Source organism: Accipiter gentilis, chromosome 12 (assembly GCF_929443795.1).
Source record: "Accipiter gentilis chromosome 12, bAccGen1.1, whole genome shotgun sequence".
Lineage (NCBI taxonomy): Eukaryota > Metazoa > Chordata > Aves > Accipitriformes > Accipitridae > Astur > Astur gentilis.
Genome location: NC_064891.1, coordinates 29532292 through 29555923, shown reverse-complemented (window position 1 = coordinate 29555923; position 23632 = coordinate 29532292).

Genomic DNA, 23632 nt, shown 5'->3' with positions numbered 1-23632 from the left:
GTGCTCTACGAAATCCCCAGCCCTATTCGTAGCAGCCAACAGAAGTCATACCCCTGTAGCTTCATAATAAACACACAGGATGCAACACATTAAATTAATTTTTCTTCTGCGTTTTGCTTTGGTGGTTCACATCCAACATGGACTCTACACACTAAAAAATGTTTATCATGCATCTTACTGGGGACAATTCACTATGTGTAGTGTTTGGAGGGAGACCCTTACTGGAGGGATGAATGCCACACTGGCAGCTTCAAGGACACAGTTCTTCTCATGGGAATGCTTTGCTTGCAAGAAAAGTGACACAAGGACACCTTAAAGATTGGCTATAACAATTCCAGAACAAGCCACGAACACTTCAGACAACCAAGCTGGCATGCCTCTTCAGGGAAGAGGTCACCATGGAGATACAGCTCTTCATATATCAAAGTTACTATTTTGCAGTATGCAGTACTTGCCAACATGAGCCAATTGACTCCTTTTGAAAGACGAGTAGGACTAGAGGAAACAGACACAAGGCAGACTGGGAGAGACAGGACAGTCTGTCACTATTTGTATCCCATGTGTTCACTTACCAAATTCAGCTGGTGGAGGTAAAAAGTGACAATAAAGGAGAAGGATGGATATGCACTCCTCAGCAAAACTCAAATGTCTAAAGCCTTCTAGGTTTGTTTCCCAACAGAGTGAAAACATGCTTAAAGGAATCGGGCTGAAGTGCTACAAAAGTGTGAGAAAGTTACAGGCAGAGCTTTCACTAGTAATATCAGACATCCAATGAATAACATTCCAGCAAGGTCTGGGGTCCTAACTAAGCCTTCAGATGTTAAAAGCGCTGAAAAAATTACGTATATGCAAATTCAGTCAACTGTGAACTGTGATGTTAAATCAAAAGGTGCAACAAAGTTTAGTGAGAACCTGTTAATAAACCTTATGGTAATGCAAAAAAGAATCTCTGTCAACGAAAAAAAGTTTTGATAGTAAATCAGTTATCTACCTCAAAGTATTTTATGAATATGGAATAACCATATTTGTTATATAAGCCAGTATTCCGCTTGGTGTTCTGACCAACACTAACAACCCTCCCTAACCAGATAGGTGGCAGAGATTTCACTGAACATTTTCTTCTCTTTGCAGAGAAGGAAGGTGCAGCCCTCTCAGCAATTATCAGCTGCTCCAATTTTAACCTTTTCTTCCTCTCCCTGAGGTCCACAAGAGCTTTATTATACAAATGAACAATTATTTACTAGATTTCCTTTTGAAATTCCAGACATTTTGAAAGGCACTGATCTTAGAAAGGCTGCATTCTCCAAGCTTAAAGACAAAGGGTAAAGACTCTGGCCAAGCTTGCAAGATAAAAGATAAGCAAGAGTAAAAAAAGGAGGTTAACATATCTGGAACAGCATATGCCAGACCTCTTTATTTGCAGTCAAGTTTTTCAATCACTCAGCTACACTCCCAGAAAAATGTAGTGTCTTCCTTAGACATTAAGCTACGAATGACAAACACAGGCATAAAATCGTATATACTTCCAGCAAGCACCTTCTGCACTACACTTGTATCTGGACTGCTGCCCTGCCCATCAACAGCTCGATTTCTCAGTGCTGCAGAACAAATGGGGAAGAACAAAACATACAGACTTGCTTTTACATCTTGATTTTTGCTCTTCTTTGGGGACATGGAAGTAAGCAGACACTAATTGCTTAGTTCCATATTTTTAGAACATTGCTGTAGGAGAAAAGACCTAGGAGTGGGTAGAAAAAGGAGAATATTTAAGGTAAACAAAGAAATCAGTCCATCAAATAGGAAAAAAGGATCTAAAGGTCCTCCACCAGAAGGACAGGGTGGGAAAAGACATTTCAAAGAGTAACAGCACCCTCATTGATAAAAGCTGCTGAGCAAGAGGCAGCAGGGACCTCTGACAGCTTCTTCCAGGGAAGTGTTCACACCAGCCAAACTTGGCTGACGACCTCAGCTCACAAAGCCTGTTGGCTCATCCTCTAGAGTTTTTCTGGAAGCTTAGAGGTAGAGGTGGGGATCATGGTTTCTTCATTGCCGGCTGCAAAGAAGAAACTGGGCATATTTCAGAACACCATGGTGGATCCACATCCTACATTAACCATGCAAAGACTGTAGGCAGTGCAGTCAACTAACCAACTGAGTGACTAAAATTAGAGATGTAGTCAGATCCTCCAGTGAAATTGCCCAGGGTGATAGTTACCCAAAATTGGGTAAAAAAGGATAAAACTCCCACAAATTATTTCCATTTATTCCATTTACCTCTGCTAACAGATTTTAGAAGGGCCCAGTATGATCTCTGAGTGAACAGTGCATAGGGTATGAAGAGTTTCCTTGTGGCAGTTCCAGTCCATTTTAAGTTAGAAAGCTTTTCCCTCATACCTACATGAACTAAGCAGCACTGGAAAGACCAGTCTCTCTCTCTCACAGAGTATCTATAACAGATTAGACATGCTTGCTGGGAAAAAGGAATAGTACATCCTGCCTTAGACAGAAGACTGGTCTAGGCAACCTTTTGATAATGCTGTCCCAAAACCTCCTTTCTGCAACACTTGAGCTTGTAGATCTTCTAAGTTTTCAAGCTACAAATTCAGAACACAAAAAAGCCCATTCAGGAGAAGAAATCAGATCTCTTGCACAGCATTTGCCCTCATTAGATCTCAAGGTGCCTTACACAAGGTTGGCATAAATGTCTCCATTCTGCAAATTGGATAACGTGACTTGCACAACTTCACGCAAACTGAAGCGCGAGAAGAGTCCCAAGCACCGGATAGCAAGCTACCTCTCAAGCCAAGATCAACCTGTCACTCCAAAAATGTTTTAGGTCAGAAATCATGTCAGCACTGGATCAAGGACGTGCTGACACACTTCTTCTGGTTGAAAGAAGAATTCAGCCTCCAACCTCAATCAGCAGTTGAGTCAAGACCCATAAAAAAGCAGGCATGTTATGATGTGGATGTCCCTGCAGTACAAAAAAATGCATTGAAGACTTGCCAGCTGACTCATCACATGGACATGGGCTTGCTGTTCATCAGGCCTGGGTTGCAAACAAAGACTCAGCAGTTAAAGGCTAAACGACTTCCTAATCCAGTCAGGCACTCCGGTCCTCTCCCTACATCAGTATTGATTATAATGGTTTCTCGCAGTAGGTTTCCCCGTCCCTCATTAAAATAGGGTTCTTTTCTAAAAGCTCCTCCTTTGTGTCTTGTTTGTAAATTCACTGATGCTGATTCATTTCCTTCTAAGGAGCTCATGAATAAAATATGAAGATTATAAATTCAGGAGTCTTTGATGTGTTTTCAAGCGTTAGGAACTCAATCAGTTCTGTGCAGTTATCCCTTTGAAGTTTCAATTGGACATTTTCTTCCTCAAAAAAGAAAAGCTCCTGTCTTTTTGAAGGATGACTTTCTTAAAGATATACTTTTTTTTTTTGCTTTATTCTTGATAATTATTTAAAAGTCAGAGGACAATACAAGGATCGGGAAAGAAAATGGTAACCATTAAGAAGGACTACTTCTGGGGTAAACATGGATTTATGAACCTAAAAGGACCTTTTGACTTATCCCATTTCCGTAGGTATTGACATCAATGCAATTATTTCAGCATCAACCTGGAACACCACATGGCAGGCCTCATCCTTGATTATTCATAGCAATCCATAGCAACAGCCATTCCAAGGAAGGGCTCTACCTCTGAACTTCAGAGCAAGTTAATTGACAGAGGAGCAGTCCTTATGAGCGCTGAGTGAATATGAAGGGCAATATTTCTATGTAAACAGGGACAGGGCAAAATTTAGTGAATAATTTCAGAAAGACTCACAAAAGGAAAAAAACACATAATGTGTTATGCTGCTTCTTAGTTTTGTCAGATTTCAGGAATTAGATCTGATTGTTCAGAAGTTGAGTTGCTCCCACAGATTAAACACCAACCTCCTCGAAGAAGTGCATTAGTACCTTGCAGTGACATACATCATAAGGTACTGTGGAGCTCAGAGAATACTTTAGCCAAAGGGCTCCCATGCAGTCATCCTCAGAACAGAAATAAAATCAATTTGCTTTAATTTCCTTTCTACAGACATTCTTGGTTTTCTCAAGGAACACTTCTGTTAAAAGATAAAGTTTCCTTGCAAGTAAACATGGTCTTTTATTCTCTCCACTAAGTGTTTTTTTTTTTCAAGCCATATCCTAAAGGAATGACTTGTGCAATTTCTATAGTTATGGTCTTCTGCAACAGTGACATGACTCCAGTAAGCCAAATCTAGCATTAAAATAGCCCATAGTAAGATACGCTTTACTTCCAGCTCAACACAGCTACAAAATTAGTCAAACAATGAGACTTTAATCTGTGTTGGACTCTGTGAAGCTTCAGTATGGCTGTCACTGGTAGCCAAGTGAGGTATTTTTGCACCTGCAATATCTGAATACTAGTCATTTTGTGCACAGGTGGATTCATGGAAGCAGCGAGAGAAAAATCAAGCTTGAGCACCCACATACCTACAGAACACCATAAACTTCCAAGTTAAAACGGCCAGATACTCAATTAGAAACACCTACCCTGATTGCAGAGCTTGGCTCTGCTTTCACCCACCCACATGCAGGTCTCACCTTCCAATAATCTCCTCGATACAGATGTGTTTGGAAAGCTGCTGTGAACGCAAGTGCTAGAGTCTTCTAATCACATATGCATAACACCAGTGATGAGTGCAATGTCAGCCTCTCTCTGCCCCCATCCCACTTTGACAGTACAGTGCCTGGCTGAAACAGTCCAGAAGATGACTCCAACAATAGTCTCCAGGCCCAGTAGATTCTGGTCTGAGTAAGGTTCGCCGAGGAAAGTGACCTGACACCATCATCTCCTCTGGGTATCCGCACCTGCATCTTCCGAGTCCCTGAAACGGAGGTGCTCAGACCTTAAGCCAACACTGTACGTTATTGAACTTCACGCCTTGCTCAGTCAAATGGAAATCTAAAATAAAGCAAGCCTTCGAGTACGCTGAAGAAACCCAGGTTTATTTAATATTAGAATATTAAAAATTAGGCTTTTTACCCTCTCTGGCAAGAGACAACTTTATTGCGGCTTAAAAGGCATACACACCATTTGTAACAGGTTATAGGTGTGAAAACCATGAGGGAGATCATCAGCGCTGCAGTGAACTAATGCATTCAAATAAATAGTTCGATTAGACATGAGGATGTTGTATTCTTGACTCAGTCTTGCTTCCGTAGTGGATATGGGTGCCAAACTGCACTGTGCAAATGGCACACAATTTATTCTCTAACATGTGACTGAAGTGAGGTTTAGAAAGCACTTTTCATGGAAGAGGCTTAACAGTTCTCGTTTTTTGTACTTTTTATCAGCAGTTAAAAATGAATGAAGATTACTTTAAGTACATGATATTAGGCAAAGAATAAATAAAAATGAAGACTGCCAAAAGATTATTTTGATACATATTAACCATTGAAATAGTCTAGATATGGTGGTAATGAGCGTTTTAAAACAATTTTCTTAACTCCTTGGATCAGTTTAAAGGAATACATATGTATAAAAAATTCTCTTCAGGCATAAATGCATTTAAAGTAGTTATTACAGCTTTTACAAATTGCACTTATTTTACATGCACTTAGCTGAAAATAGTATTCAAAACATTGTCAGCTGAATCCCAAAAAGCATCGGACTCCTGTTGCTGTGGCAACACATTGTTCATGGTTTGCCCATCTGAGGCAACAGAAAGTCTAAAATATTGAATGTTTCAAATATATTAAGTCCAGTGCTTAGATTGTGCCACCACGTCCCAGTTGAAAGCTAGATTATTCCTTTTCCACCTAGAGATGTCCTGTCATTGAGAGGCAAACTATTACTTAATATACTCACTGACAGCAAAAGGTTTTCTAGATGGTAAGAAAAAGGATCGTTTAACACACTATGGAGCAGCACTACTAACAGTAACAAAGAAGGGGGTTTTGCCTTCTCCACTTGCCACCACAGGATGGGGTAGAAGTCAGAAAGAGGCGTTGCTCTTTGGTGCTGGAGACATTCTGCCTGTGGAAGATAAATTAGGAACTTAATTCCCATTTCATCTGTACTGAATCATTCCATTGACCTCTGTTTAATTCCGAGCAAGCAAGATTCGGACACCCTCTCTGCTTTGCAGCAGAACACCCTGGTGTCAGCTGTGTTGCTCCAGCAGATGCTTTCCTTTCTCCCAAGGGAGAGCTGCTGGGAAACAGGGTGCAAAAGCACCAAGGAAGGTCTCCTTTAAAGCAGTGGAACTCGCTCTGTGTGTTGTACCAGCACTGCGTAAATGATGTCAGAGATGGGAAAGAAGCAGAGCACGGCTCAAAGCTCCATCATGTGTCATCTTAAAATCAACCCCAAAACACATTAAGCACAGAATGTACGCACAGTTTCTGAGCGGCAAATGAATATGACCTGACCATCACCCCTGCCCTCACGTTCCTTAACAAGCTTTAGTATTTGTTTTTTTTGTAATCCATATGTAAACAATTTCACATGAGGAAAACAATAGGCATATTTGCAATTAATTAATTCGCATATTTTCAGGAATTTCTCCACAGTCTTGTGGAGCACACGCTTTCTCATACGTACACTCTTCTGCAAAATTCCCTTCTGTGTGGCTGGATAACAAAATTGTATCCTGTAAAAGTTACCTGCATCCAGGAGACACTTAAGAATAAACTGGGTTTTGTTACGAACCCTGACTCTCACAGAAGGTAAGCACATTTATGACCTCCAATTATTGTGTTCTGTGCTCCCAGTGGGAACATTAACTTCTATACATGTTTACATTTTAACTCCAACTATAACAATAAACAGCTGCCCTACTTTGGACCTGAATGATATCTTCCTAAAATACAAAAATGAAGACCTGCCAGCTAAGCAGAAATCATCTCCCTGTATCTAAACAGAAGGGAAATATTCCCTCTATGCATCACCTGTGGTGACTTTGATTTAGCTTTCATATAGCTGCAAAATAACTACCTAATACCTAGCTACCAGTGTAGATGGCAGATGAGGCTCCCAGGAAAGAAATTATTTGGTACACACACACGACTTCACAAGGCAGAAAGTTACTTTGTTTGGAAGAATGTCAAAAGAAACACATAATTAAAGCCAAATCTCCAGTGCGATTGGTTCACCAAAGGGAAGTAAAACCACACCTCTCAATTTCACATACTCTTATTCCTTCAAAACCATCTGCATATACCAATGATGAAGGGTAAAAGAAAAGTCCACTGAGAATAGTAAGGTGATGATCTTCATGCAGGACTTATAGGTACATTTAACAACTGCAACAAAACAAGTTATGATAGTTATAACCTGATTCCAAGCCGCCCTAACTAACCCACTGCATTCAGTGGACCTGACACGAGATCCTGTTAGGTGTTCCTGCAACTGGCTGCCAGTCCTTTAACTGTAGATTGCTGCCTTTGGCTAATTCAGGCAGTAGGACACAGAGACATTTCAGTGTCAAAAAAAACCCAAGGAATGACCATTGTACCGTAAAACCTTGCTCAAAGAAAACATTCCTGAAATATGCAAAAGCCACTTCATTAAAGGTAGTGATAAGAATTTACAGGGAAAAAAGTGTACTGCAATACATGTCCAAAATGTTTTAAATATTTTTGTATGCTGCTTTATTTCCTCTACCATGTTGATAGTGAAAATAGTTTCCTATGACTGACGAAAAAATGAAGAACATGAAGCTTTTCTTGAACGTGACATTACTACTAGACCTCTGTGTTATGGAAAGCCCAAAACTTTGAGGGGAAATGCTCTTACAAACTGGACTAAAATCTTCCAGAAACCGATCAATTTAGGTGGACATGCCTGTGTGGTAGAGGGAGCGAGGAGGAACAAATCCAGAGAAGCACAGAAATACTATGAATAAAAACAAACAAACAAACAAAGCCTCGAGGAAATCCTAGTGTGAAAATTTTTTAGGTCAAGTACTCTGTGTGAGGAAGAAAAAGAAGTCTTGGACCTTTGACATTCATGCCATTTGATTCTTTCTCCTGCTGTTTAATTGTTTCTCTATTCAGGCACAGTGCTTTTCATTTTCTGGAAAGAAACAAGACTGAAACACATAAGCAACTGCTTTCACCATAACAGCCTGCAAGCCATCGAAGTATACTCAAGAAACATAAGCAGCTGCAACTTCTGTAAAAGGGGGGATTTACCATAAAAATTGAGAGCTCTAGCCTGGGGGTATTATTTTTTTAAAGCAATAGATTAGAGCCGGTCTTTTTGCCGAAGACCTATTGTATCAGTCTAAATTAATGCCATCCTCAAAATATTGGTACTTTTCCTCTGGTCTAGAAACCTCCTCTTTATGCTGCCTTCAAGCTGTCTGCAAACATTACAGCAGAGCCTGCTCCTCCTGGAGTTCAGCTGGCTCCTCTCCAGCTAATCAGCTCAGCACAAGTTATATCTCCCACACCTGTTTCTTCCCCCTCAAATAATTTTCTGGATACACTTTTCAGTGTGGGAGGAAGAGCCCACATACTGTCTCAGTTCACTTGGTGGATCAGAGGTTTGAGCAACTGATTCTGTGTATTATGTGGGCAGAGGTATGAAGGAAAAAAGATTCAAACACCAAACTCTTTGGGGAGGGAAGGTACCTTGTGAAAGAGGGAGCTTTTTATTGGGAACCTGGCATCGCATCTGGAGCACATTTTACAAAGGGATTTTCAAGACAGTCCAAGTTCAGAGATATTGGGGTACTTCAAGGGCAAAAAAAAACCCCTCGACATGCTGTTAAGGTGACAGTATCTCAGCATCAATGACAACAGTAGTCCCATCCTGAGCTAGGGCACAGGGATTTCTCAACCCTGGGAACTGTACTTTTGCAGTGTAAATAACCTTTCATACCACACACCTTAAGGATAAGGTTCTCTTGGGCCATAAATAGCAACTTCATTCCTTTTCCTCACTTTGCCTTAAAGCAATCCTATGAAAATCCCACATGCCATGTTACTCCTCTCAGGCCACGATCAATGGTATTCTCCATTCAGCTGCAGTTCCCACTCTGCCTTTCTGCTGGAGAGCCAGCCTTGCCACCGCAATATTTTCTGGTATCTGTTTACTCTCCTATTCTAACAGCACTTCCTGATTTCCCTTCAGCTCTTGGAGAAATTCAAAGGAATTTTGTGTTCAAATGCTATCCAAATATTTATATTTCCTTATATTCTTTAGTTAATGTGAAATCACTACCAGCTTTTTTTCTTTTCAAATAATGAAGTCATCCAGAATAGATTTTCTATAAAGCTTAGCTCTCATTTCCATGCCTCCAAAAAGCTGCCTTTCTAAAATTGCATTGTTTACAGCAATCATTGGAAGCTGCACACTTTTCAGAATCCAATCTTCAGTTCCACTGTTTCAATATTACTATAGCTCATGTGCCCAGGGAGTAATATCACTTTCCTCAAGTGAACATATTATCAGCTATTTAGCTCTAGTAGTATTATCTAGCAGTCCAACTTTTAAGATTCTGAAAAGATCAAAACAAGGACTCTGTACTGCTCCTTTAGTACTGCAATAACCGATAATTAAGTTAACACATTCATAAAAATATAATTTGGGGTCAGGTTTGGGGTTTTTATTCTTCTCCCATTCTTTCTCCCTCCCTTGAGAAATTTATCAGATATCACATAGGAACAATATTACTGAAAAGGCATAATAAATTTCCATCGGTGTAGTGGGACTCAGAGAAGGCAGTATTTTGCTGATTTATAATGATTTACTGATGTATTCCCTCAAATTCCAGTTTTGACATCTAAGTATCTGAAAGCCCCAGTTTTAATACCTACAAAGACTATCTCTAGAAGTCTGCGTTATTTGCCATTCTTTTCACAGACTAAAGACTGTTTTTTAAGCTGTCTTTCAAGACAGATACAGACATACTGGAGCATGTCCAGCAAAGGGCCACAGAGATGACTAAGGGATTGGAGCACCTGATATATACTCAGAGAGCAGGGATTGCTTATCATTGAGAAGAGAAAGTTTAGGGGAGATATTACGTGTGTGTACCTGATCGAAGCAGTGGGGAGGCTGGTAAGACAGAGCCAGACTCTTCTCATTAGTACCCAGTGACAATACAAGACGGAATGGACACAAATTGAAATATAGGAAATCCCATTTAAACATAATAAAACAGTTTTGTGGTGATTTGGGGTTTTGTTTGTTTGTTTTCCTTGGCAGGGTGATCAAACACTGGAACAGGCTGCCTAGAGAGGTTGTGGAGTCTCCATTCCAGGAAATATCCAAACCCAACTGGGCAAACCCACAAGTCCTTCCCAGCGTTGGATGTTCTGCAGTTGTGACTCACTAGCAACCATGAACTACTTACTTCAACGTTATTTTTTTTTTTTTTCGCCCCCAAGGAATAATTTAACAACAGGACACAAATAAATCACTGCTCTTTATGAAACCAAAGATAATCTCACAGGAAAAAGAAACAACATTTTGTCCGCAGGAAGAAGTATCAAAACCTCATTTCTCAAAGCCAAAACCTGAAATGTTTCTATTCTTAGAATACAAAGAGAGAAAAGTCAGACTATTCCATGAAAAGCAGCAGAAGAAGAGAGAAAACAATAGAGTCGTTTATACCTTCCCTGGTAACAGACCCCACTTTCCAGCCTATTTGCAAGTCCGCAGTTCCATAGCTATTTGCTGTTTAACTCATTCTAACCTGCCATTTCCCCAACTTACATTTTTCTTCCAGTTTCAAATGCGAGAATCCCTTCGGCAAATCCTCTTTACAGAAACCCATAGCACTCAAACCCAAGGTACCCTGCTGCCTACCCAGTACAGATGCCGGCAGGCTGTCAGACCTCACTTGAAACTTTCTCATTCTCCACAGCACCTTCAGAGCAGTTTGCTTTGCAGGGAGGGGTAAGGCAGTACGAGCCTCAGTAACAACAGCTTTTCCCATTTCTGCCTATCTAGCTGCTAAGAGATTTGAAATACGTATTTGAAAAAGAAATATGCTCACGGTTGGGAAAAGAAAGCATGAGACTATTTCAAGAGGTAAATTAAAATTTACTTGAAACAGCACACTTCTTGTTCCAAGCTTTGGAATAGTAACCACAGAAAATACAGAAATTTCAGTCACTCCATGCTAATCTGCACCTCCCTTAAGTCTCACTGCAATTTCAGTTCATGTTTTGAAGCTGCACAGTGATTTTTATTATCCTAAAAAGGACATGATCCCACCAAGAAGCAATTTTTCCCTAGCTATTTCTCTCATTTAGCACTTGCACTGGGTTAGTATTTGGATCACTTTGTTCTTACTGCATGCAATGCAAAATTGCTGAGAAGTTTGATGGCCCTCCAGGTTCTATTATTTTCAGATCCCATAATTTTTACTTTATGCTTCTGGGATTTTTATATTCTCAGATGGTGCTGTCACAGAAATACTCATCTCTAACTAGGTGAGGATCAGATTCTTTGCTCTCCATGTGCACCCAATACCTCTGTTACTTCAGCATTTGTGATCTTTCGAGGATCAGTTTCTTAAAACCAGCTGCTGCTAATTACTTGATTCCTAGAAAACTGGAAATACTCATAATGGCATAACCTCTTCTGTAAAGCTTATGACAATAGTTCCTGTGTTAGTTGGTAGAAAACTAGTTGGTCTTTATGAAAGGACTCCCATTTATCTTTTGATTCACATTAGAATTAGGTGATAAAGTCTTCTATCTGCAACCTAAATCTTGTTCTCTCTTGCAAACACCAGACCACGTATCTTGTCATTTCACGGCCTAATATAATTCCACACTGGCAGGTCTCCCAGATAGCACTGTAAGAAAATGTCAGCTGGTCCACTGTATTTCTGCAGAGTTAATCATCAGTTCAAAATGTCACCATCCTATTTCCTTCTTCCTTCACTTCCTTGATTTCCTTCTCATAAACTTTTGAATTAACTTTAAAAACTAAAAAATTGACCTCCATTGCACCAGAGCATAAGAAATAGTTTGGAAATGAGTAATACACAACTGGAGTGAGGTGCACTGAAGCTTGATGCCAATATAAAGTAACCAGCAAAACTCTTCAATGCTGTTTAGATGCTCATCCTGTCCCCGTTGCTTCGGTACATAAGGGCACTAGATTGCATCATGTGGTCCCAAGGAAGACACTGAATAACAAATGCTGCTACACCTCCAAAACTCTCGGCAGAAACCTGTGATTGCTTGCACACACAGGCCTTCTGATCACAGGACTTGGCTATGCAGCTGTTGGGGAACAGGGGTATTTCACAGAAGTAATCCTTATGAATATAGGTGGCCTCTTTCAGCAAGTACTACTCAAGATGAGCAAGGACTGGAGCTGTGGGCTCAGATAAGGGAAGGATGAGGTTTTCAGATATGCCTTAGCGATCATTATCACATAAAGAAAATTTACTGTCACGTATCAGATGAGATTCCGTTACAAACCTGGGGGAGCACTGGACATAGTCTTTGACCCCAAAGAGCTTAGAGATGCCTCGTTAAGATTGCTCCCTCCAGTCTGAACAATCTCAGCCCTGAAAACAGGCTGCCTGCATAGGCAAGGAGTTCTACATAAACTAAGTAGCACCACTGAGAGTAGTAGCAGAGTAGCACTTTGCTCAGCGCATGGTTTCATTTAGGTCAGACAATGCTACACACTTTACCCCACCAGTGACATCAGTCCGCTGTGTGTTATTATGTGTGTTTGGGTATAGCATATCCCCCATTCCTTTCAGCATCTGGAACAGTTCAAGGCATATGGCGCAGGATCCAGCTCTACAGGGACCTGCATATACGCTTATAAGGAACTAAGCCTGAGCCCTGGGAGCAAGCACGGCAGTTTCTTCTAACCATTACATCTCCCTGCATTAAGCCCACCTAGATAGTAGGTGATATTCTAATTCTATTCTTTCTTTCCCCTTTATATCATTCCAACAATTCGACAGCAAGTCTTGATGGCTTTCTGGAGTGGAAAAATTAAGTATAGGCATGCATATGCAAAACATTTTAAAACAACAAAACCTCAGGAAAAAAAAAAAAAAAAGCAGACTGCACCATCACAGCAGGTCACTTGCTTTGGTGTGGAATTGTCCTGTTTTTTAAAAAGCACATTTGCTTTTTTAAAGTCTACAGATGTGGAGTGATATTTGCTAACACTTAAACTCAGTCCTTAAAAAAACCAGAGCAACAAGGGTATAAAATCTAGTTTTCAAATAAACAATATATTACCAGGATAGCTTTCTGCTCAGAGCTCAAGTCCTTCCTGCTTTTCACACTCAAGGAAACAGTAAGCATACTAGTTGTCTTTTAGCTCATCTATACTTGATCCTCACATATGGATGCACAAAAGCTTAAGACACTTGGTGGAGCATGCTTATAAGTTAAGATACCCAGATAGGCATAGATTTGACAGCACCGGGAACGTTCCCATGTGTTTTGGCAAGAACAGCTACATCAGGCCAGGTGAAAGATCACTTGTCACTGAAACAGGCAAAAGAAAATAGTCATGGAAAAGTCTAAGGTAAGGGCATACTATATCCCAGAAGGATTTTTGCAGACAACCAACAAGATACTGTTCAGATACTCCCAATTCAGAGATGGTGTTGGGGTGTGTGTGTTTGTTTATTTTATAGTCCTTTGAGAGGCATCTCTTTCATTAAATTGCCCCTGGAATTAATTTAAACTTTTACCATCTGCAAAAATGTGAAAAGCTGCCACCCTGTTTTCAACTTGACACTTGCTAACTTCGCTGGTTGCCTCCAAGCTGTACTTTCTTTTCCAACACAGAAATGGACAAATGATCCTTATTTACCTCCTGTATCCCACTCGAGGTTTCACAGACCCTTGTCATACCCCCCTTATTGCCTGCTGTCCTGGCTGATGAGCACCAGCATGGAAGCCTGCCCATACTTTCCTTCTATATCCCTTTTGAGATGCTGGGACCAAAGTGCACGGTCAAAATATAAGCATACTATGGATTTAAACAGTACATGATAATACTCAGTTCATTTTCCATTCTTTCACCTGATAATTAATTACTAACAGTTGATGCCCTTTACTGGTACTACTATAAACTAATATTACAGTCTGTCGTGGTTTAACCCCAGCCTGTAACTAAGCACCACACAGCCGCTCACTCACTGCCCCCACCCCGGTGGGATGGAGGACAGAATCAGGAGGGTAAAAGTGAGAAAAGTCACGGGCTGAGATAAAGACAGCTTAATAAGACAGACAAAAGCTGCGCACACAAGCAAAGCAAAACAAGGAATTCATTCCCCACTTCCCATGGGCAGGCAGGTGTTCAGCCATCTCCAGGAAAGCAGGGCTCCGTCACGGGTAATGGTTACTGGGGAAGACAAACGCCATCACTTGGAATGTCCCCCCATTCCTTCTTCTTATCCCAGCTTTACAGGCTGAGCATGACATCATATGGTCTGGGATATCCCTTTGGTCAGTTGGGATCAGCTGTCCCGGCTGTGTCCCCTCCCAAATTCTTGTGGCCCCCCCCCCCCCCCCCCCCCCCAAGCCTCCTCGCTGGTGGGGTGGGGTGAGAAGCAGAAAAGGCCTTGGAGATGTGTGAGCACTGCTCAGCAGGAACGAAAACGACTCTGTGTTATCAACATCGTTTTCAGTACAAATCCAAAACCATAGCCCCATACCAGCTACTATGAAGAAAATTAACTCTAGCCCAGGCAAAACCAGCACACAATCCCAAACACACTTCCTGGGTAATAGCAACCAGTACAGAATCTTTCATTATATATGTAAAGTTTGAGTTATTCTCCTCTCCTAACACCCAAATACCTATCTATACACATTATGCTAGCAACATTTTGCAGTAAATCGTAACAACAGACAAATCAGCATAAATATGAATACAACTATTTTAAAAATGCTGCAGTGGTTTAAAAAGAACCAAACAAACAAAAAGTCACTGTCTTTAAAAGACTAATCCTGCTTGCAAAGGTACAATCACTTTCAATTCTCCAGTCCCTTAAGTGTTAGAATTGCCTATATCCTCAATATATACATCCCCAGAGAAACAGAACTAATACAAATTTTCACCAATAATTTTTTTATACCCACTTTGCATTATTTACAGTAAACATGGTTGAAAATTTAGATAAGGAATGGGTATATATGGAGAGAAAAGGAGTGTTGCCAAATCATTTTTGGTTTACATTTGAAAACTGGAATTAAAAGACTAATAATAAATAAATAAAATGCCTGCTTTCAGGATTTTCTGTGCCCTGTCCCATTTCCTGGCCTTCCTCCCTCAATTCAATGACTTGAATGTAAAATGCATGAACGGTGCAGGAGCGCAGGGAACAGAGATTGCAACTCCTTCTAGTCAATGAACTCAGCTACAAAGCTCTTCCTCAACTGAAATGCTGGCTGATGCCTTCTAGTTGATCTTACAGCTCTGTGGTTGGGGTTGGCATCTCGTAGACATGGGTTTGAAACCCTCAAATTTAAAGGGGAATTTTCACAGTAGCAATGCTCAAGGGCTCATTGCATTAAAAATACTTCCTTGGGCAATAGAGACAGCGTGAGGCCTGCAGGATCCTACACTCTGTCCCTGGGCTGGGTCTCTTCTTGCATGCCTATCTCCAACTTCCTACAGAGCCACTGGCATTTCAGGTGCATTTGACACCACTTCTGATCTGGAAAAATCAGCCGCTGGCAGGGGAGTTTCAGGCAGCTTTAAGGAGCTGTAGTCCGAACATCAGCTCATTCTTGATGCTGGATAGTCATAGAGTTTCTCTGAACACTGCCTGGGGCACAGGTCATTCCTTCCTAAACTCAGAAAAAGATGGACTCTAACTTCATCCCAATGGTAGAAGAATTACTTGATCATGACCAAAAGCCAGAGCAAGCAGCTACTTTTGGGACCATGATTAAAGTATACTCTTAATAGAAATGTTTTCCTAACTCAACTTTCTTGTTGTGTCTTCTTGTCTATAAGATGAAGCCTGTAGTAAAAGGATAACTGTTTAAAACCGCTTATTGACAGAGGTGGACAGTGGAAAAAATTATTCCAGTTTTTCAAATAGATGCTCTTGGGTGAATCCAGAGTTAAAAGCCAGCACCCCTGCTGTCTAAATTGGATCAGCTGAATGACGTATAATGAGGACAAAATAGACCTATAGCTAAGTATAGTTAGGAAGACCTTTTGTGGCTTTTGTAAGGGAAAAGTCTTATCTCACAGATCTACTAGTGGGGTTTCTTAGTTGTCATTTTTTAAACAGCTGCTTAACCCATGAACATGGAAATCTAGCCAATACAAACATCTGGCCTAGGAAGCAATCCTGATGCATTCAGTGGGAGAAAAGCAAAAGCAAACAACAAATATCTATTCTCAGTTAGAGGGAAATAGTTGCATCCCCAACTATCCCCTGGAGAAATCCCCATCTCTGTGCCTATTCCATAAGCCTTTGCAACTTTCCACCCCCCCACCCCCTCTCCCCCAACTTACACTGTACTTAGACATTATACTGACACCAATAACAAATTCCCAGAAAGGTGAACTCTATGCACAGGCAATTTCTAGGTAGCCCTCATTTAACCAAGAGGTGGAAGAGCCTGTAAGGATGGGCTCTCACCGTTTTCTTCCCAGCTAACAGCTGGAGCTGAGGCAGAAGAGACCCCAAGACAGAGCTAGAGTTTTCCCCCTGCCCCTGGCAGCTGAGGAAGCCCCATACAATCACAGATTTCACCACATGCTTCCAGATAAACATCTGGAAAGATTCCCAGGTGTACAGCCTGATACGACAATCCACACCAGAACACTTGCTGACATACTTGGTCCGCTGGTAATCCATCTCCACTTTCTTGACCATCCCAGCTGTGAGGCACGGAGCCATTCAGTCATACTTTCATAAAAGCTAACTAGCCCTGATCCACAGCAGAACAAACCAACCCAGGTACCAGGTAGCATCCCTCTTGCCTTGCGATATGACTTTGGAGTCTAGCCATACACCAAAAGGAGCGTGCTATTTCATGTCAGCAAGTGCTCTTTTGTCCTAGGACAGGAGGTGAGGGGGCAGCCCATGGCAATAGGCTGTTGCACATTTTCTAAACTGGCCAAGGAACCGATGTAAACACCAGTGAAGGAGTCTGAGCTGTTCAGGATGAAAAAAGCCAAAAGGTAACTGCAAAGAGTTGCAGCAAGATTTCATGATACTGAGTAAATGGGCAATAAAAATGGCAGATGAAGTTAAGTTTGAAGAAATGTAAAGTGATGTACCTAACAAAAAGCAGTCCTAACTTCATATTCACGACCTGAACAAACTATTACTTCTCAGGAAAGTGATTTCAGAATTAAAAGAGAGAGTTCTATTAAAACACTCAATCAGTAATCAGTGGCAGTCAGAGATGCAGACAAAATGCTAGAAATTACTAGGCGAGAAAAGGCAGAGAACAAAACAGAAAATGTCTGTATAAATCTTAAGCGACCCTGAATTTTGAATACTGCTTGCAGATTTGGCCTCTCCCCAGATTTCCAAAAATACACTGTAGAACTAGAAAGGAGAAGGGTAACCAGAGGTACGATATGCCTTCGATACAAGGAACAACTGGATGGCCTACAGCTTTTCAGCCTAGAATACAATCAAGCAAGAGGGATGATACAATACAGGTTTAAAATTAAAAATTGTATTAAAAATGAGTATGAAATGAATATTGACTTTTTTGTTATAAGAGAAGGCCTAAAAAGCATCAAGCCACATCATCAGGCAGTAGGTTCAAAACAAAGAAAAGGCAACAATTTCCTATGCAACATACAGTCAAAACATAAAGGCTATTATTACAAGATTATGCGAATACCAGAAATTTACACAGGTTCAAAGAGCAATTAAACATTTTTATAAAAGGCCAATGCATTAAAAACGATTAGATGAGAATTTCGTCTTGGCTTCAAGCAGTCTCTTAGTTCAAGGCTGTTAGAAACCACATCCCAGGAAAGTACCACCACTCCCCCTCCACTTGCGGCTCCCTCGGGCACATGTCACTGCTAGATCTCTTGTTTAATTTGGTTAGGCCATTTTTATGCTCTCAGGGAAACTGGATTACTCAATGAAGCCAGCAAAGTCCTGCAGCTTGCATTAACAAAAACCAGAGTGCATATGGACCTTACTCAAGAAGCCTCAGCTATTAGCCCCACTGAAGCCAACAGGATTAAAAGCAGCTTGCTGTTCAGATCTTTCCAGACTGGCCACAAAGATGTTTTTACTCACAAACTCGTATTTCAGCTTCAGTTATAAATAATTTATAATCAGGTAACAACTAGTTAATTGATAAATCATTAATATTCATCAGCTAATAAACACTGCTACTGAGGTCAGTTGATAAGTTATTTCTACTCACTTCCTTCAATAGTCTTCTAGAGTTCCATAATTACCAATAACTTGGTCCTAGTTATAACAACTATTATTTGTTTTTAACTGACAAACACTTTGGAAATCAAATATTAAAGCGGCTGTAAAATAACTTAGGCTTATTTTGTTATTCAACTTATGATAGTAACCTCTGACATTCTATGCCTTTCCAAATGCCATCTGGAAGAGCAAGTCAATTCTTGATCTACATCTGATCAGAAACTCTATCCATTTTTCCAACCTTTTACCTTTGTTTTTAACTATCTGCAGCAAAGCGAATTATTTTGTTATCTCATCACAGACTGCAGTGTGGATAAGGGGTTTGAACTGGGAATTTGAAACTGCACATAAATGCACGTAACAGCTATTTACTGTAAGGTTGCCTGAAGCAAACCAAGTACGTCAGGCTCTCACTGCTGGTGAGCTTTGTCTGATTTGATGTGTCCACACAGCGCAATGGGAACAATCGCAGAGAACTCGGCTACTGTCTCATCTACTTCAGTTCAAGCCAGGGCTAGGTATTTGACTGCCACTGCCAATTCGTCTTCTCTTTTTTTTCTGCTGTCAAGAGGCTTGGAGTACATGAGAATAAAAGGCAAGACCCATCTATTCCAACTCTCTCCTGATCTGTCTTCCAGTATTAAAAGAGAATACAACAACAAGTCAACAGCAGATGAAAGGTAACTAAATGACACATAGCAGCTGGCTGTGCCTATATGCAGGGCACATATGGCCAGCCCATGGGGTACCTTGTCTTCAGGGCGTACCCTCAGTCCAAGTGCCCCATTTTCCTGCATCCCTTGACTTCTTTTGGAAGGAAAACTCTTATGTATTCACAGGGATGAGGGAATCATAAATGGCTTTAGCAAGTCCCCAATACAGAATGCTGGTGAAGTAAAAACACCTTGGGGCAAAATACATGTCTTGTGACACAGGTACAGCCAGGCACACTCCAGATAGGCCAGAGACCACTAAGGCACTGCAGAAATTGCAGTGTGTATCCTGGTACTTTCCCGAACAGGACTGCAGGGTAAGCATGTCCCATGCCAGATTTTTTAGACTGCTTCATTCAAATGCTACATATCTATATCAGCACTGCTCAGGTTCCTTCCAGCATTTATATGTTTATGTCTATGCATATAAAATAACTATTGCAGGAACTAACAGCTATATTTAAGGTTGCCTACGCCTTTATACTATTATTGATAAGAACAAAACTCTTGCTTTAGGTAACCATGTTTGCAGAAAGGCAAACAAGTGTGTGGGGGGGTTGTTCTCTGGGGCTTTTTTTAAGGACGAGTTCTTTCACTCTTCATCTTTGTTTTGAGAATATTGGCTGAAATTTGTTTAGGCTTAGTCAAAGGATGCATTGGGAAAGCAGACAGTTATTGCACCTGCAGCCAGTGCCCCATGACAAATCCTCTTCACCCACAGTTCGGAGCCAGTTGGATATGAGCAGACACCTCCTCTGGGACCTCACTGCTAACAGTGATTTGCTGCTCATGTATTCTCAAAAGCCAAGTGTTATTTAGGTTCACGCAAGAATTAAAGGAGAACAGCAGAAAAGAGAACAGCGAAAAGCAGTTGCAAGCATGTCTCCCTCTTACCTAGGGGTTGCTGTTCTTCTGTGCCAAAGCCAGACTCCCTGCAGCCCCAAGCACACCCCTCCATACAGCTCCCTGCCACGCAAAAGTGACTTTGTCCCTCATCATTAGGTGCCAGCTCCCTCGGGTGCCTCCAGGCAGGACCCATACATGCTCTCCTCACCCCCAACAAGCCTCTCGCACCGACCTGTAACTGTGGCGACCTGCAGGACAATGTCTCCAAACAGTTTAGCACTCGGGACTCAGTGGTAAAGCCAAATATTCAACAACATGTATACGGTATTAGCATTAAGACCAGCAGGACAGGATAAATTGCAGAGAGAAATCTTCAAAGATCTCACTAAAGAAATGTCTAAGGTTAATTTTAAGAAGAGTAGGGAAACCCAAAGGAGAACATAGCAGCTACACTTCCACTTATTCACGTGTTTCTGGATAATACTGTTATTTATTAGCATAAATCACCTTGGCTTTCTTTGCACAAGCAGTCATGAAGGCAAAAAGTGTGGAGGTCTTCCACTGTTTATCCTAATCAATTTTATATTTCTAGGCTGAAATTCTAGGCTCAGGAAAAAAAGGTTGCAGGTGGTTTTTTTGGAGGGGGGTGTTTGTTTGATTTTTATTTTTTGGGGGAGGGGGTTGTTTGTTTTTTTGTTTTTTTGTTTTTTTTTTTTTTTTTTTTTTTTTTTTTTTTAACAGCCTGATGGAGACGACCAAAGCTTACAGTGTGCAAAGCATTAAATCATCTTTCAGGGCAAAGGGCAAGAGAAGGCAAGACCTGCCAAGGGACTCAGATGATTACATCTCATCTGAAAGCCCCAAACTATACCTACAAATCCCAAAATGCCCAGTCCTGTATCAACTGCTGGCTAATACAGAATGGGCATGAAGTCTGCAAATACACATTTTCCCTCCAAAGTTTCACTTGTACCTAAAGCTTTAACTTCAGACAGGCCCAACATCCTTAGCAGCTCAATGCCTCTTTGTTGTGGTTTAAGCCCAGCTGGTAACAAAGCACCATGAAGCCGCTCACTCACTCCTCCCCGCTAGCCCTGGTGGGATGAGGAGAAAATATAAAAAAAAAGCTCGTGGGTCGAGACAAAGACAGGGAGGGATCACCCACCGCTTATGGTCATGGGCAAAAGATGGGCTCAACGTGGGGAGGAAACAAATTCAATTTACTACAAATCAAATCAAAACAAGGATACTGAGAAGTAAACCCAAACCTTAGAACACCTTCTCCCCACCCCTCTCTCCTTCCCAGGCTCAACTCCACTCCTGGTTCTCTTTACCTTCCCCCCACCCCCCCAGCAGCACAGGGGGACAGGGAATGGGGGTTGGGGTCAGTTGCTCACACCTTGTCTCTGCTGCTCCTTCCTCCTCAGGGGGAGGACTCCGCACTCATCCCCTGCTCCACCGTGGGGTCCCTCCCATGGGAGACAGTTCTTCATGAACATCTCTGACATAGGTCCTTTCCACAGGCTGCAGTTCTTCACAAACTTCTCTGGTGTGGGTTCTTTCCCCAGGCCGATCTTCAGTCACAGGCTGCTCCAGCACGGGCTTTCCCATGGAGTCACGGCCATCTTCAGGGTCATCCCCTGCTCCGGCGTGGGCCCCTCCCCGGGCTGCAGGTGGGCATCTGCTCCCCTGCTCCCCTCCGTGGGCTGGGGGGACACAGCCTGCCGTCTCACCACGGGCTGCAGGGGCATCCCCTCCTCCCCCGCTCCTCCTCCCCTCCTTCTGCACTCACCTCAGGGTCTGCAGAGGGGTTCCTCTCACGTTCCAATCCCCCCACTCCCTACTGGTTCCCCTTCTTAAATCTGTTCTCCCAGAGGTGCTACCACCGTCACTGATTGGGTTGGCCTGGGCCAGAGACGGGTCCTACTTGGAGCCGGGGAAGCTTCTAGCAGCTTCTCACAGGATCCACCCCTGCGGCCTCTCCCCCACTACCCCACCACACAAACCCCAAACACTCTTGTTCCAAGCAACCCATCCTCCAGCTCTAGTTCACGATGTACCTGACCTGCAGAGCCTTCTCCAGGAGTACCAGGCTAGGCTTGCCACAAACCAAAGAGGCCAAAACCCTCTTTCAGAGAGCAGCAGATTCCTACCTTCCCAAAGGCTGTAGGAAAGGTGTTTTCAAGGCAATGGGAGAAAGAATCAAGCCAGCAGGACAGCTCATAAAAGTCCAAACTATGGGACTGAACTAAGGAGCCCCCGCTTGCATGCCTATGCTGTTTGAGGCAGCTATATGGGCAGCTCCTTTTCCTCCAAATGTTAATTCACTTACTCTAAATTAAAGGTTACTCGATACATGCTTGAGTTAAAAAATTACAGATTTTTATGACTAAAGTGCACGCTATTTCATTAACAAGCTTCATCTTAGACATTAAGAAGTCATTTTCAAGTCAATGCCACAAATTTTAAACAAAATCTGCCTTCCACAGAAGACAAAAAAAGAAGAGGTGCATTCCCTTTTATGTCAGGACCCCTGTTAAAATGTGTCCATAAAGGTTCAATGAATACACAGTAAGCATTATCAGCATGTTACTTGAGAAGTAGATATTGTATACATGAATTTAAACCATGTTTTCAGGCAACCAGCATCAAGCCAGTTTATCTAAGAGCGCATTAACCATTTAGTGACCCTTCATATATTACATAGAAGAAAAACAAAGTATAAACCATTGCTGAATTTTGATCAGAACAGAGGTCTGATTTAACACCTACTTTCTTTTCTGTGAGTTTGCTTTGAAGTGAACTCCCCTTGACACACCACCAACCAGTACAGTTTGATACTGGGGACAAAAAGCACTACTCTTTCCCAGGTGTCTCATTACCATCACTACTCTGAGGTGAAAGCAGCTATTGTACCTGTACTCATGACAACCCAGCTCCATCCACGGGTTGGAGCTGGTCAAGTAGCAGCAGATACCTCCTCTGGGAGCTCATTGCCAGCAACACGTCACCATCCACACAGTCTCAAAACCCAAATATTATTTAAGCTTCACACAGGAATTAAAGCATAATAGAAAAAGGAAACAAAAAGTAGCTCCAAAGCATGCTTTCCTTACCTAGATACTGCTGCTTTTCCAGTGATGAAGCAGTTTGCCCATGTTCCCCACGCCCCTCCATACAGCATCCTACTACTGAGAAATGAGTTTGTCCCCCAGTGCTAGGAACTGGCAGAGCCCACAGATGCCCCTTATTACCCCTGACGAGCCTTGCCTGGCCTCCCACTAATTGAAGACACCTCAAGGGCATCTATCCCAGGCAAGTGCACAAGCCTGGGGGAGTGGCTACTGCTTTGCTCCACCACCCCACAGTTGGGCTGCTTTCGAATTTAAACTCATTTTTCCTTACTCTGAGCATTCCCACATGGTTTCAGAGGATGGCATGGCAATTCTGTCATAAATACTGCTCAGATTGTCTGTGGTAAATTCATGGAAAGGCCTGGCTGTGTATTGCAAAGCTGGGGTTATCACTGGCCTGAGCTCCCCTCTCCTGCCCCCAGGATCCTCCCCAAATGCATTTAGGAAAGCCACACACGTTGGAGATTCACCTCCTTTCAGTACCTCAGCAAAACCTCACCTCCCTGCTTCTTTAGGCTCACCCCTGGGACACGATTTCCTGGTTT